Below are 13,841 nucleotides of genomic sequence, written 5' to 3'. Positions count from 1 at the left end.
TTATTGTGAATTTAGGGAAGAAATGCCTCCAGTATTTTACAAAAGAATATTCCAACACGTTACCAAAATGAAATTTTTAAGGACATGGAATTCTATGTAGATGCGAGAGGGATCAAAATGTTCGAAATAGTTTGTACATTAGGAATATATAACTATTATCTTACTTTTTAAACAATATATTAATGTCAAAAGTCAATATAACCAATATTAATGTCAATTACCTCAGACTCAGACTTTCCAATTTTTAGTCAAAGGTGATTTTTCTCAAAAAAAAAGTTCTAGTGATAGGTTCTTAGAGACCTAATTATATTTAATCGAGATAGAGCTCGTACAAACAAATTCATTCTTGCCCAGATTTTAATGGAGATCCAAAGGAGGAGAGTTAGGAAAAAAGGTCTTCTGTCGAACAGCTGGCGATTTTGCTGCACATGGTGAAATGGAATAAAATAGAAAAGTTCCAGTTAATAAATTACACACGAATTATACAATAGAATGAGTAAAATTACCGTACTAATTAAGGAGGTGTGAGGAAGAGAAAATTCTTAATTATATGCGGCATAATGATAAGATAATATCTATAATGACTTTTCACGCTAAACATGAATCCTGTAACGTTAGAGGATTCACGTTTAGCACGAGTTAGCCACCTCTCCCGTCACCAACCGTAGAATAAATCCAGAACTTTATATAATGCATGCTGGAAGAGGCATACGAGGATTTTTTGCTGAGAAATTCGCGAAAAATTGCGGATCACAAAGCAGTGCCCGAAACAGCCAACGTGGAGTAGAGATAAGACGCGAAACATCCATGAAATGGCTTTCAAAGAGTGAATTTCATAATTATCTGATTCTGGTCCGATCTTTCTAGAAACTACCAAATAAAAAAACGTTTATATCGTCATCACAAAAAAAATTATCCAACTCAAACTGAGAGAATGTCTTGCGATTTCGAGATAATAATCTCCACTGTGAATTTAACGAGGAAATGTTTCCAATATTTTACAAAACAATATTCCAACACTTTCAAAACAAAAAACTTTCTCCACCATTGTTTTAAACCATTTTTATTACCGTAAAAATACGGTCGAAGATTTGTTCTACACAGGAATTAATTAGATAATTAGGAATAATTAGAAATAACTTAACAAATATATCCAACTTTTATTATTTTTCTTCTAGTGTACAACAATCTGGTGCTTTTTAAAGTTGTTTTAAAAATAATAGGTTGTTTCAATGGGAGTAATGTTTTTAGTTTTAGTTTTTAGTTTTTTATAAAGGTTTTTTTTCGTTCGTTTAATTAAAATTGTCCGTAATTGCGGAAAATTAAGAAAAAGTGGGTTTAAGCGTTTTGAAGCCAGCCCAGCTTTTTCAGTGGCATTTCCAAGGGTTGGTTATCTTTTGTACAAAAATAAAATATGCAAAAATACGGATGAGACGCAGACGGTTAGAGGTCCTCTGTAGCCATACTGTCGGTGGTTTGAAACCGCCCTAGTGCCAACCAAACCTTTTTTCCATCTGGAGTCGATAAATTGGTACCAGACCTGTCTGACGGATGAAATTGACTTGATCATCGGCTTGGCGCATCCCAAGCGGATTGATTCGCCGATGACCTTATCCTTAATTTATTGTCACTAATTGAGAATTTCCCCATACATGGTCCTCAGCCCTTTTATATCAGAACAAAACTGGAATGTTCTGGCAAGAAAATCCTCCCGGTTTCTGAGTCGTTGACGGATAGGATATTCAGTAAAAACGATACCTTGCTCACATAATGTCACTTATCCTAAAATATGGAAAATATTAAAAATAATTGATTGCAAATGATGAGTAAGTTTAAAGAATTTCTCCAACCGTATTTTCTATTTTTCAACTCAATTTTGCTTTAAAAGTAACTATTTTTCTTGTTCTAAAATTTTAGTAAATATGGTTGCTGCTTCTAGCGATTCAAAATTCGCTCAACTTCAATTCTGCTCATATACTCAAATAAGCTTCTGATTTTTTAAAATCACATCTAATTCCGAAAGTGGCCAGAATGTGGGCATCTATGTATGCGCTGAGCAACTTGCACATCTGCGCTCCTGCAGGAAACGAAATTACTGCAGATCCGTCGCATTTACGAATGATTTCGTAAGAGATCGTAATGGAAGACGGCGAGTCTGAGGATCTCTGTCCGGGAGTGGCAGCAGTCACAGCTCCACGGATGGATGGAATGATTAGCAACGTCCAATTAGCTATTTCCGAAGTACACATGCCTTCTATGATTAATCAATGCATTCTACTTTTTCGTGGATCCGCACTACCTCCAGAAAATAATCTTCGAGCTCTGTGCCTATCGGGTCAATTCGGTTATAACCAGTTGCACGCATAGGACGACTATGACCACAGATTTCCTATAGCTTGGTCCGAAAAGTTGGGAGCAGTTTAGAATTTCGAGAAACATGCGTGACATAGAGGAGTCGTATTTTTTACGGAAAAAAAGGTTGGCAAAATCGCACATAACTGATGGAGCACCTGGATAACCCAGTAGAGCTCACTTCTGCCCTTGTAACAGTGAGTTCCACCCTAGGATTCTTCAGTGCTCAAAAATATGCCCTCTAAATAATAAATAAAAATAAAATAACGAAATAACAAGTAAAAATTTAAGATAGCAGTAGCAGTTGTCCTACTTGTTTTCTCCTGATCCCTTCTTATTACGTTTACTGTGACGGCCTAGTAGCGTTAGGGTGTGATTCCCGCGTATGAATGTGTCCACGTTCCTTTAATGTGTTCCTTTAAAAGTTGAAAAAAATTAAAAGAATAGAAGGATAATCTGCACGGTGCTCATCAATCGCTACAGGGATCGATCTACGAGTTCGGTCTCATATCAGAATCACTTGAGGTTCATGAACGCCTACAGGCTTACGTACCGAGACAGCATTTTCATCCTCCGAGACAGGTCTGGTATCAGTTTATAGACCCCGAGGGATGAGAAGTTTGGTCGGCACTAGGACAGTTTGAACCATCAATGCACCGTACAGTAACAGCCGAACCTCTTACGGACTGCCCTACACCCGCCGGTCCTCGCAGCAAACGGTCATAGAACCGCAACTCTTTCTCTTGGTAATCCAGAGGAAAAAAAACGTGCGAAAGAGCTCTTGGTGATCTCGTCCTCACAACAATACAATTTAGTACGGGTAATAAAACGAAGGTAGCCCACAATGCGTATGTTTTGCGACTCACAGAAGCTTCTGCTGCTTATTAGCTGGACTGGAGGCATTGGGAGAGTTTCCCCCATTCTATCACATAATTATATATATATATATATATATATAAAGTTAAGTTAAAGTTAACTAGTAAGGGTTTAAATTTTACAGTAGTAGTTACCTTTTTGAACTAACTGCGTGGCCACTCTTCCTTCGTTTCTCGCGAAGCGTATTCCGCTCTCTGATTCACTTACAAGGATACTGGTATCTTGCGGATACATCTGATTTTAGTTTGTCCCGTCATATTACCTCCTCTCTCAAATGTTTCCAAATAGCCTTGTTTTGCTGAGTTCCACATATTCTAGCTGGTTTTGTCAATCAACAATCCTGCTTAAATTCCCGCGTCAGATTCGCCCAGAGTCTCAGTGTGCTCCTTCTGCAAAGGCATCACCTCACGAATTTGAGGTAGTACGGATTTCAGGTGGAGTATTCGTATATGGAGTAGTAGATTATGGAGAAAGAGGTGATCCCATCCATCCATTTCTTCCTAATTGCCATAAAAAACGGCCCGGAAGATGCGGCTCGTGCACAGGGCTGGCGCGCTCCAATCGAACTCCTTGTGGAAAATAGTGCGCGTTTTAACATTCGAAGCCGTGTCTTCCGCGCCGTTTTCTACGGCAATTAGGAAGAAATGAACGGAATCACCCTCCTCCTCGTAATCTACGTCCCCATATGCGAATACTCCACCGGAAATCCGTACCACTCCAGATTCATGGAGTGATGAATTGGTCATCCGAACCCTGATATGTGGATAAAGTGTACAATGCTGAGCTTTCTGGATTACCGGAAATAGAATAAATTACCGGAGGATTCTTTACTTTCTGAAGTAGGAGAACGACATGTTATCCCTCACGAAAAGGACTGCGCCAGGTCCCATTGACAATAAATTTGGGTTCCGATTTTTTTTTCCAATGTTCTGACTCAGACAGAGTATGTTCCTTCTTTCTTCTTTGAACCATGTTCATGTTTGTGAATAATTAAATAATTAAATAAGTTGCATCGCTGGGTAATGGTGATCACAGATGACTTTTCCACGGCCCTTTTTCTGGATTATTAGGGAGAATTGAGCCAGATTAGTTACACTTCTACTTGCGAATTACGGCCCCTTCTATTTGCTATATTCACGGACATCGCAAAGCTTCGTGATACGCTCCTTCTAAGAAGGACTATCTTCCTGTTTGAGTATAATGACTATGGTGTTTGATCTGGACTATAGGAGCTCCCTGACGTCTAGTGCCATTCTTCCCGCAGCGAAATCAAGTGTCCGTGAGAATAACGCTAAAGCACACAGAAGAGCACTCGATTGAGTTCTGAGAGCATGTACATAAATATCATCACGGCTACGCCTATCACGTAAGAATTAGTGGATTACTGCACGAAAATCCCTTTCCTTTAATAGTACTAACGATTAAGGACCCCTTAGTCTTTTTCTGCAGAGATTTAGAGGAGGCAAATCAAGTTTCCATGAAACAGAGCTCTAATTCAGTCACTATGTACTTCCAGAAATCCAATAGTGAGTGTATAATGTTAAAGGCAGCATACCACGAATCTGAGGTGGTGCGGATTTCAGGTGGAGTATCCGTATACGGGGTCGTAGATTACGGAGACGGGGTAGTTCCGCTCATCTCTCCCTGAATCACTGCAAAAAGCCGCCTCCAGAATGCTGTTTCGTACGACGCCATCTACTGCAACGCTCCACCCCTTGCGCCGTCTCCGCCCTGCGATTCGTCGAAAATCAATTCGGACCGCCCCGATAGGCAGAAAGTGACGCTACGCGCGCAAGGGTGGCGCGCTGCAATAGAAGGCATCGTACAAAACAGCATTCTGGAGGCGGCTGCTTGCTTGCAGTGATTCAGGGAGAGATGAGCGAAACCAGCCCGGTCTCCATAATCTACGACCCCGTATACGGATACTCCACCTGAAATCCGTGCCACACCAGATTAGTGGTATGCTGCCTCTAAGAGTTAGCTTCTAAATTGTATTCTTTGACAAAATTTCCGTAGACGATGCAGAAAGAAAATAAAATGCTTATAAAAATGCGGAAAAATGTGTTCAACGCTTTAAATCCAGGACAAACTTTGCTCAGAAAAGTCAAATAATAGTATCCTCGTAACCAAGATATTTTTAGTCACAGTGAAAAGGTTCATGGAAACCCCAATAAAATCAAAAAAATCGACTGATAGTTGGGTGATTATTTAATAGGGTTATAATTACGGTATGTAAGTGAAGAATCTATGTAGGAATATTATTTTCTTCAAGGATTCGAAGGCACTGGAATACTGCCCGACCACGTTTGCGCTACTCATTGAAGACTAAGGAAAAGTAACGTTTTCCGCCAAAGAAAATGTTTTTCATGTATTCTCGTTGGGAATTCCAATCGACGAAATCCGTCAAATTTTGAATTCCAATCCTTTTTCTCATTCGAAAATTTTATAGAGTTCTACCAATTAAGCTGGCGCATACATAATTCAATAGGATTGTTTAAACTCCTGATCTCCTTAGACGCCAAAGAATCGTCAGTTCATTTGTGGGAATGTCCTCTTTTTCCACGGATATCCGCTTTTCAAATGTTACATTTATGTACGTTCCTCCCAAATGCGAAGGAAAAAAAAAAACTGCGGTAATCTTCTCTTCCTCCTTCTTTTCGTCCTCAGTAAACCTGTCACCAATGTGTATGCTTAGAAATAAAAACTACGTCAATGAAGTTTCCGTTCACCTCATCCTAGAGGTCACTACTCATTTTTATTTATTTATTTAAACACATCGCGCGCACAACCAAGAGCGCGCCAACATCCAAACCCTACATTCGAACTCATGCAAAAAAAAACTTAAAATTCTCCATCATTGCAAGCATAATCTCTGGAATGACCAGTTTCTTCAAATGCTAGGAAACCATCGAGAACTAAGATCTGCTGCAGTTGTGTATACACGGTTTGAGGTTACGGTAAATCTCTTCAGCGTTTTTTCATGACTATTTGTAGTATGTGCTTTCGCAGCTTTTTATACGCTATGCGAGAGAGAATTAAATTCAATGGGGGAGTGCCACGAATCCACGGAAAAATCTGGAGACGGGGTTGTACATTGTGGGATCCAGGGTATTTTCGCTCATCTCTCCCTGATCGTCGTAAAAAAAAACGGCGTGGGACCCGCTTGAGTTCCCGCGACGAACGTTAGGACGCTGCTTCATGTATACGTTCTGGTCCTCTCAGCAACATATTCTTAGGTTTTATCCGAATAGGCTGGTGTGAAGACGACCTCATTAATCGTCGACAGCTCGCACGGGAAGCGACGCGTGCGCACGGGTGGCGCGTTGCAACTGAAGCTGTTGTAAAAAAACAGCGTGAAAGACACCGCTTTTTTCACGACGATTCATCCACAAAATGAGAAGTGAAGTGAAGAAGTTGAGAGTGCTGGAATCTTCTCATGAAGAGATAGGGTTCAAGGTGTAGTTCACCGCCGATGAAGTTCCTCGATTACCAAAGATGGTGATCAACACCGTCTATAGTGATGGAGAAGCTCGAATGTTTTGCAAGTAAGGTGCTTAGTTACTTTTACTTAGCGTATGACACAATGAAGGTCGATGCAGTGGTCGGAAGTCGGAAGTTGATGCAATGTACCGGAGCATAACACATGGAACGGATCAAAATCTCGCACCCCAAGAAAAAGTGACCTCAGAAAGCTGTCTCCGCTTCTTCGGTCACAAGCTGAGTAGATCGGTACAGCGTCCTTATTGACATGGTACGAGCAGTGTTGAGTTCAAGCTAAAAAAACGAGAAGTTCTGAGCTGAGCTGATAAAAAGCACCTGAGGAAAGTCGACATTGATGGGCAGCTCAGGAGAGATGTCAGCTTTTGCAAACAATGGAATAACAACTAATGGATCGATTATCCTCAGCACATCGGTGTTATACTGCCTTTAATGAATACGGTTACTTCCTGAAAGATTTCGTACCCGTAGGCTATGCAGATCTGCGAATCGATGTAAGAAATCGTTTGTTTGCTATGTTTGCTCATCTGCGTGATGAGCCCTCAAGTAAAGCGCGGCAGAACGAGAGCGACCGACCCGGGAAGCGAGAGCGCAACGCAGCCACGGCTCGGATTACCCCCATCAATCCGACCCCGCTTTCACGTTTCAACTTTTCCGAGCACTACAAAACCAGTTTTCTTTCGCTTTTGCTGCAGTCCAAAAGCATTGATTTTTATGTTTTCTTCCAGAATATGATGTGTGTTTTGTTTTGCTTCCACCGAAATGGCTTAAATTTTATTCATCGGAGATGAGTCATTTGTGTTGCTTCCAGCATTCTCCTCCACCTGAGTAAATGTTATTCCACTTCTCGACCTTCTTTTCTGGGACGTACACAGCTCCTGCGTATGGACCACTACTCATAAACTCACAAACATTTTTTGATCTCTCAACAGAACCACTGGTAAATCATTCCCTCACCAAACGACTGAAAATCTTTTGAATAACTTGTAATAGTATTCCTTAATCGGTCTAGAACAGTCTTCATGGATCTTTTAGAGCTCTCCTGAAACTTTATTACGCTTGTCTATCTTCTTTCATTTTTCTTTTTTTTTCAATAATTCGAAATTCATTCTCATATTTTTCGTGCAAATATTTTCTACACAATCTAGTATTTACATAGCCCTCTATCCGCCGATCACTTTTTCAATATCTGGATCGTGTAAAATCTAGTAGGATTCTGAAAAGAAAGAGATCTAACAGGCTGAGAATGGCTTCAAAAAATCTTTTGCTAGAATCTTCTGTGAATTACGCGTGACTCTCTGATTCCATCATTGTTCACAGAAACCTACTTTTCATCAACTGAATTCATAGCTTTCAATTAAATAATTTTTCTCGGCCCTAGTTTGTCGGGTTCCCGCAAAATCACTTCCGTGATCATCGTTGAGAGAAAAAATCAGCGGTAGTGGATACCTCAGCGAATAAAAATTTATCAAGTAAATAAATATTCGCTTTGAGAAGAAACACCTGCGCAATGGATTGTTATTTTTTCTGCAGAGTTTGCAGAAATAAATATGCATTGCCTTTGAAAATCAAATTTCGACATAATCCTCATGAAAGTAGTGTTTCGAACACTTTTGAAGAAAAAAAACACAAATATGTAGTGGTATTTGTTCACCTGTGGACTATATATGTACATCCATAAAAATAAAATTATGTGCGTCATATGAAACCGAAGCAAGCAGCTAAGAGGTTTTACCGAAATTTTTCAGATTTAAAGCAGTTCAACTAAAGAAGCCTTGATGGCGCTGAAAATTCATATGGAATGCTCCGAAAAAATGGCAGTGGCTGTTTTCCCACTGGGACCTAGTCCATGCTCACCTCGTTTAACAGTTTACTCTCTATGTAGTTCACACGTCTGTAACGTAACCACGACCGTTCCCAGTTGTTCCCAGTTGCCGTAAAAAACGGCTCGGAAGATGTGGCGCCGGACAGGGCTGGCGCGCTCCAATCGAACTCCTTGTAGAAAATAGTGCGCCGAAACGCTCGAAGCCGTATCTTCCGGCCCGTTTCCTACGGCAATTAGGGAGAAATGAACGGAATCACCCTCCTTCCCATAATCTACGACCCCGTATACGAATACTGCACCGGAAATCCGTACAACTCCAGATTCGTGGAGTGATGCCTTTAAACCGTCTTCAAAAACACAAGGTGGAAGACGCCGTTTCTTACGACGTTCAGTGAAAGATGAGCGGAACCACAGCGCATCATCCGATAATCAACTATTTGATGCCTTTACGAGTCGAAGGTGGAGACGGCAACGTTGGCGAAAACCGAAAAGTCTGAACTGAGCTAGTAAAGAAGTAAGCTATAGTAGAAATAGATCTGGGGACACTGTCGATATTGCTGGGCGCTTGAACAGACGTCATGTACCCCAGGAAATGAAATAGCGACTAATGGATCGTTTTTTTGCAAGCTCTTGTTGGAGAGTGAAAAGGTGTTCAAAGACGATACACCTCAACAAAGATGCGGAAAATCGCGTCTGAGGATAATATCAGCCCGGCGATTAATATAATTAAGTTGGGGGCGGAGTTCAACAGTGTAGTCGTGATCACGCCTTGCCCCCTCCTCCCCCCCCCCAACAATTTTTCAGAAAAACAGCATCCGTACCGAATCCTCCTACGAGTTACCTAGTAGCGAGAGCAGGTATACACTCCGTTTCTGCTAGCGAGCGCAAGCGACAACATCAGCAGAGTACGCTCGCTCACAGGAGCGGCGCGTATGTCTAGTCTCGCAGACGTTATTGGGTGTGTCGTTCGACAATACTGCACGACAAAACTTTTCTCGCGCCTTTTTCATGGTAATTGAGTAATAAATAAATTAATTAATTAATTAAGAAGGATTAAGTGTGGTCGTGCTCATAATCGTGGATTATTCCGTCTATTCGTGCCGAAAGTCCCAATTTTAAATCTTGGAACTGTAGAGCTGATTTGTCACGGCTTTACGGCTACCAAAGCTCTGAAGCAGACGACGACGCCGAAATGTTAGCCAGAATAAAGATTGAAGATAATCCCGTTTCTTGAAGTGCGAAAGTGATCTGAGTTTCCAGGCTCTGACGAGACAACGAAACGTTAGCCGTAATAAAGTTTGTTAGCAATCTTGACTCGTGCTTCAATTTGACTATCGACAAGTTACAATCCTGGTTCTGCTCGAAAAAGTAGCACACTATTCGTGGAGGTTTCCGCGGATACCCAGTTTCCCGGTATGCTTATTTTAACGTCAAAATCAGTTCTGTTGCGAGGCCGTGCTCCACCTTATTCCGTAGAGTCACGCAGGTCTCCTTTATTCAGACACTTCTTTGTTCGAACACGTAGTGGTTTAGCCGTCTCTCCAATGTATTCGTCGCTTCCTGCGAGAAATAAGAAAAGAACATATGGAAACCAAAATAAATACACACTCATACCTTTTAATATTCTTCTTCGTTACTCAAGAAAACTTTGCAGTCCACTTTGGTGCACATAAAGGGGTTTTAGAAGAAGACACGAGGCCATGCTGCGCTGTACTTCAGGAAAACTAACAGTAAATTGCTTCTCCTTCTTATTCCACATTTTTTCAGGACTTCGGTAGCCGAGAACCTACCATTCCAGTGTAACTTTTCTTCCTTTAATTCCAATTCGAACACCGTCTCAGTTGTGGATAGAAAACCCGAGTTTCCAAACTTTTAATTACCGTATCAAATTTTGAATTTAAATTTTAAATTAATTTACGTCTAGTTTTTTTTTCTACCAAGACGTATTTCGTGAATGTCAACAAGTTGTCCGTAACCGCCACAGCGGCCACAGTCTCTATGTGTGCGCAAAAATTCGCCCTTAACCCGGACCGATCACACAGAAGCAGAATCATCGAGAGACAGCGCTCTGCGTCTTATAAAATTCCTTCATTTCTGTTATTCTATAAATGGTGGATGAGTTACGATCCCTAAAAGAGGCTACGGGCATCCTTCAGGAGCTGCAGATTTGATCCCATCAGCGTAGATAAACTATTAGTGTTGTATTATTATCAATATCCCATTATAAATCAATTCCAAATTGCTCTTCACTTGAAAAGCTGAATTTTTGCGACAGTTAAAAAATTTGTGACGATATTTTACCCATATTTGAAATGAGATAATGAAATTGAAATGAATATGCTTGACAGCTGGCGTAGTTTAGAAAATTCTTTATTAATCACAGAAAACTTACATCCAGCTATAAATCACTCAGTGAGCATTGACGGTCTTCATGTTTCTACAGCTGTCAGTTGTTTCCGCAGCTGATCGACGAAAATCGATCGAAAAGAGAAAATAACTTTTGGATCAAAGGGAACGATCCCGTAAGTATAGAAATTAAAAGATGCTGCATAACTGCAGGATAAGAGCATAACTTTGAGATGATATCTGTTTTCTTCGAAAAATATCTATATCTGAGAAGTCCTTTTTTTGGTGTTTCTTTATTGTTTTTTTAGTGTTGTTTTTTCTTTTAGTGCTAAAACTAAAGTCCCATCAAGTCCCATCAACATAAACTAACTCGAACGAATAAAACGATGGCACATGCACCGTTTTGCCAATGATCCTCCTAGAAATCTCTGAGATGTGGAAGGAAAAGTAACTAGTAGACTTTCAAGAAATCATTCCGAGGAGGTGAGAGGTCTGGGCTGTTAATCACAGAACCGGACAGCTGATAGCGCAAAAAAAGTTATGGGTACGTTAACATTGCGTGCGCTTACGATGGTAACAAGCCATCATCCATCAAAATTTCGGTCGGTGTAATTTTTTTATTGACGAGGAACAGAGTGAATATGCGCGTTTAGTCCTTGATTTAAAGTTTTAGATTTATGAAAGATACGAAAGAAAGAAAGAAAAAGAAAGAAAAAATGGAAAAAATGAAAGAAATGGTTTGCGAAAGTGTAATCAGGACAGCTTCAGCAACCATTTCTTTATTGAAGAAATCGGGTGAGCAGAACCATTGTGAAAAATGAAGACAAATTCAGAAAAGTTTGGTAAATGACGATTAAACTCGTACGATAACACACATATCTGACTAAATTATTAGAATCACGGATTATAATTGTAAATGTATTATGTAGTAATAATAACATAATATATACATGTAAATGTAGTCGAGTGAAAACCACTCGTAGCTCGGTGCAGCTGCGTACGCTGACGTGCTCGAAACAAAGCAGTGAAGTTGGTGGTTGTGATCGAGATGGGACCCTCACTAACTCCACTTCATCTCTAGAGAACGAGTCTCTCACTTGTAGATCGTTTTGATCCAGGAAGAGTGAAAGATGTACATCTGCTTAAAGAAGTCTCTTCAAGTCATTGACGAATGCGTGTTTTTTTTTCAGAGATCTCGGACGGGCCATGTCCTCTTTTTCCTGATCCATGCTGTGTGTAATATTATTCGGAGATAATATATCCCTTGAGTTCAAAAACTTCGAGAGATTAGAAAATTCTGGAAAATAATCGTAGGAAAGTGTGCGACTCACCAATGAGGCGATGAGCAATCATCAAAAGTATAAACAATGGGGACTTTCAAAATCGCTTCTTTTTTTGCATTCTCAACTAAATAATCGATGTTTTGCTCATTTCGATTCCACGAAGAAAACAGGGTCAGATCGGATTCTAATCAATCTGTAGCGGAAAAATAAGGATTCTTAGGATTTTTTTGAAGTGTCAAACTCTCTCCTTCATCATTCTAAAAGGAATTTGACATCGAAGAAATTTTTCTCAAAATCCATTCATATCATGAATTAATGGCACAGCTTTTCCCAAGATTACATCTTTTCGCATTTTCCACCACTTGCACTTCCAGAGGTCTGGATGACGTTTTTCGTACGTGATCTTTCCTACGAATGTCTTGAGCACTGGGAAACACCCATAATTCTAATGATATTAGATCGAAAAAAGAGAAAAGAATGAAAGAAAAGCTGTAGAAAGTAAGATTTTTGTTTCCTTAACATTATTCACTTTCACTTTGTTAAGATTTCTTTCTTCTTCTTCTTTCAATATTGAAAAATCGTAGTTGTGGGAGGAGTTCACGCTTTTCAAATCCTGTTTATGCAGGAGCTCGTCGCATTTTGCGCATCCTCAATCCCATTTTCGTTTGTGTCGATCCCGAACGACTTCCTTTCAGCGGCGATCTTCACTGAAGTGTATGCGAATTCTGATGAAAAAGCGCCTGCTGCTTCACACGACGCGCCTCCGTCTGATGATATTTCGTGTGTGTGCTAATGCCGTCGTCGGTGAAGGATGTTTCGTCTGAGCGTACACACTCGCCGTCGCTGTGCGCTTCATTACTTCATCACTCATCTCTGCGTTGAGGCTCTCCTTCGAATGTTTTTAGCACGTCTTCAACGAGATAGCGAGAGTGAGCGAGAAGAGGAAAAACATACCTAGCTGGGATTTTCGTCGATTTCACGGATAGTAGTAGCCCACATCGCAGCAGTGAACTACTTTGATGTCAGTCGTAAAGCTCTCCATTGTCCTTTCAACAGAATTCGTGGAATGGCGCATGTGAAAAAATATGTTTTCTTCATGACTTTATGGTACTCTTTATGGATTAGTTCGTAGCGAACTGTGACACTTGTGCTCGAACATGGGACCTTATTTTTCTTATCTGACTAATGATGAATTGATGGATCATCCCTTCTCTCTTAGGCCTCTCTCTCTCTCTTTCTAACGGAAAAAAATATAAAAAAAAACAAAAGTGCATATCTGTTCAAAGCAAATTGGTTGTTGAGTGTGAGAGAAAAATTTCTAGGTTTTTCTTCCTTCTTTTTTCCCCTTTCCTCTTGTCTTTCTTAATGCACATTTTGTGTTTTAAACTTATTTGCTTTTTCAGCCAATTCTCATCTGGTAGCTTTGAAAAATCACTCGTTTTTTTGCGATGATATTTCCTCACTTATTCTGAACAAAGCTTAGTGAACACTAAAAAATTCCGAATTCTGAGAAAATATTTGCGATTATTTCCATGCGATGAAACAAATCTGTACCAAAAAACTGAAGTCCATAGATGTTACGGAGCGGAACAGAAGGAAGGTAAATAAAATGTGAAAAGTATCTGAAAGAGTGTAATCGTAATAGTGTAGGCGAAAAGAAA

The sequence above is a fragment of the Necator americanus genome, chromosome V (assembly GCF_031761385.1).
Source record: "Necator americanus strain Aroian chromosome V, whole genome shotgun sequence".
In the NCBI taxonomy this organism is placed as follows: domain Eukaryota; kingdom Metazoa; phylum Nematoda; class Chromadorea; order Rhabditida; family Ancylostomatidae; genus Necator; species Necator americanus.
This window is presented reverse-complemented; position numbering follows the sequence as displayed.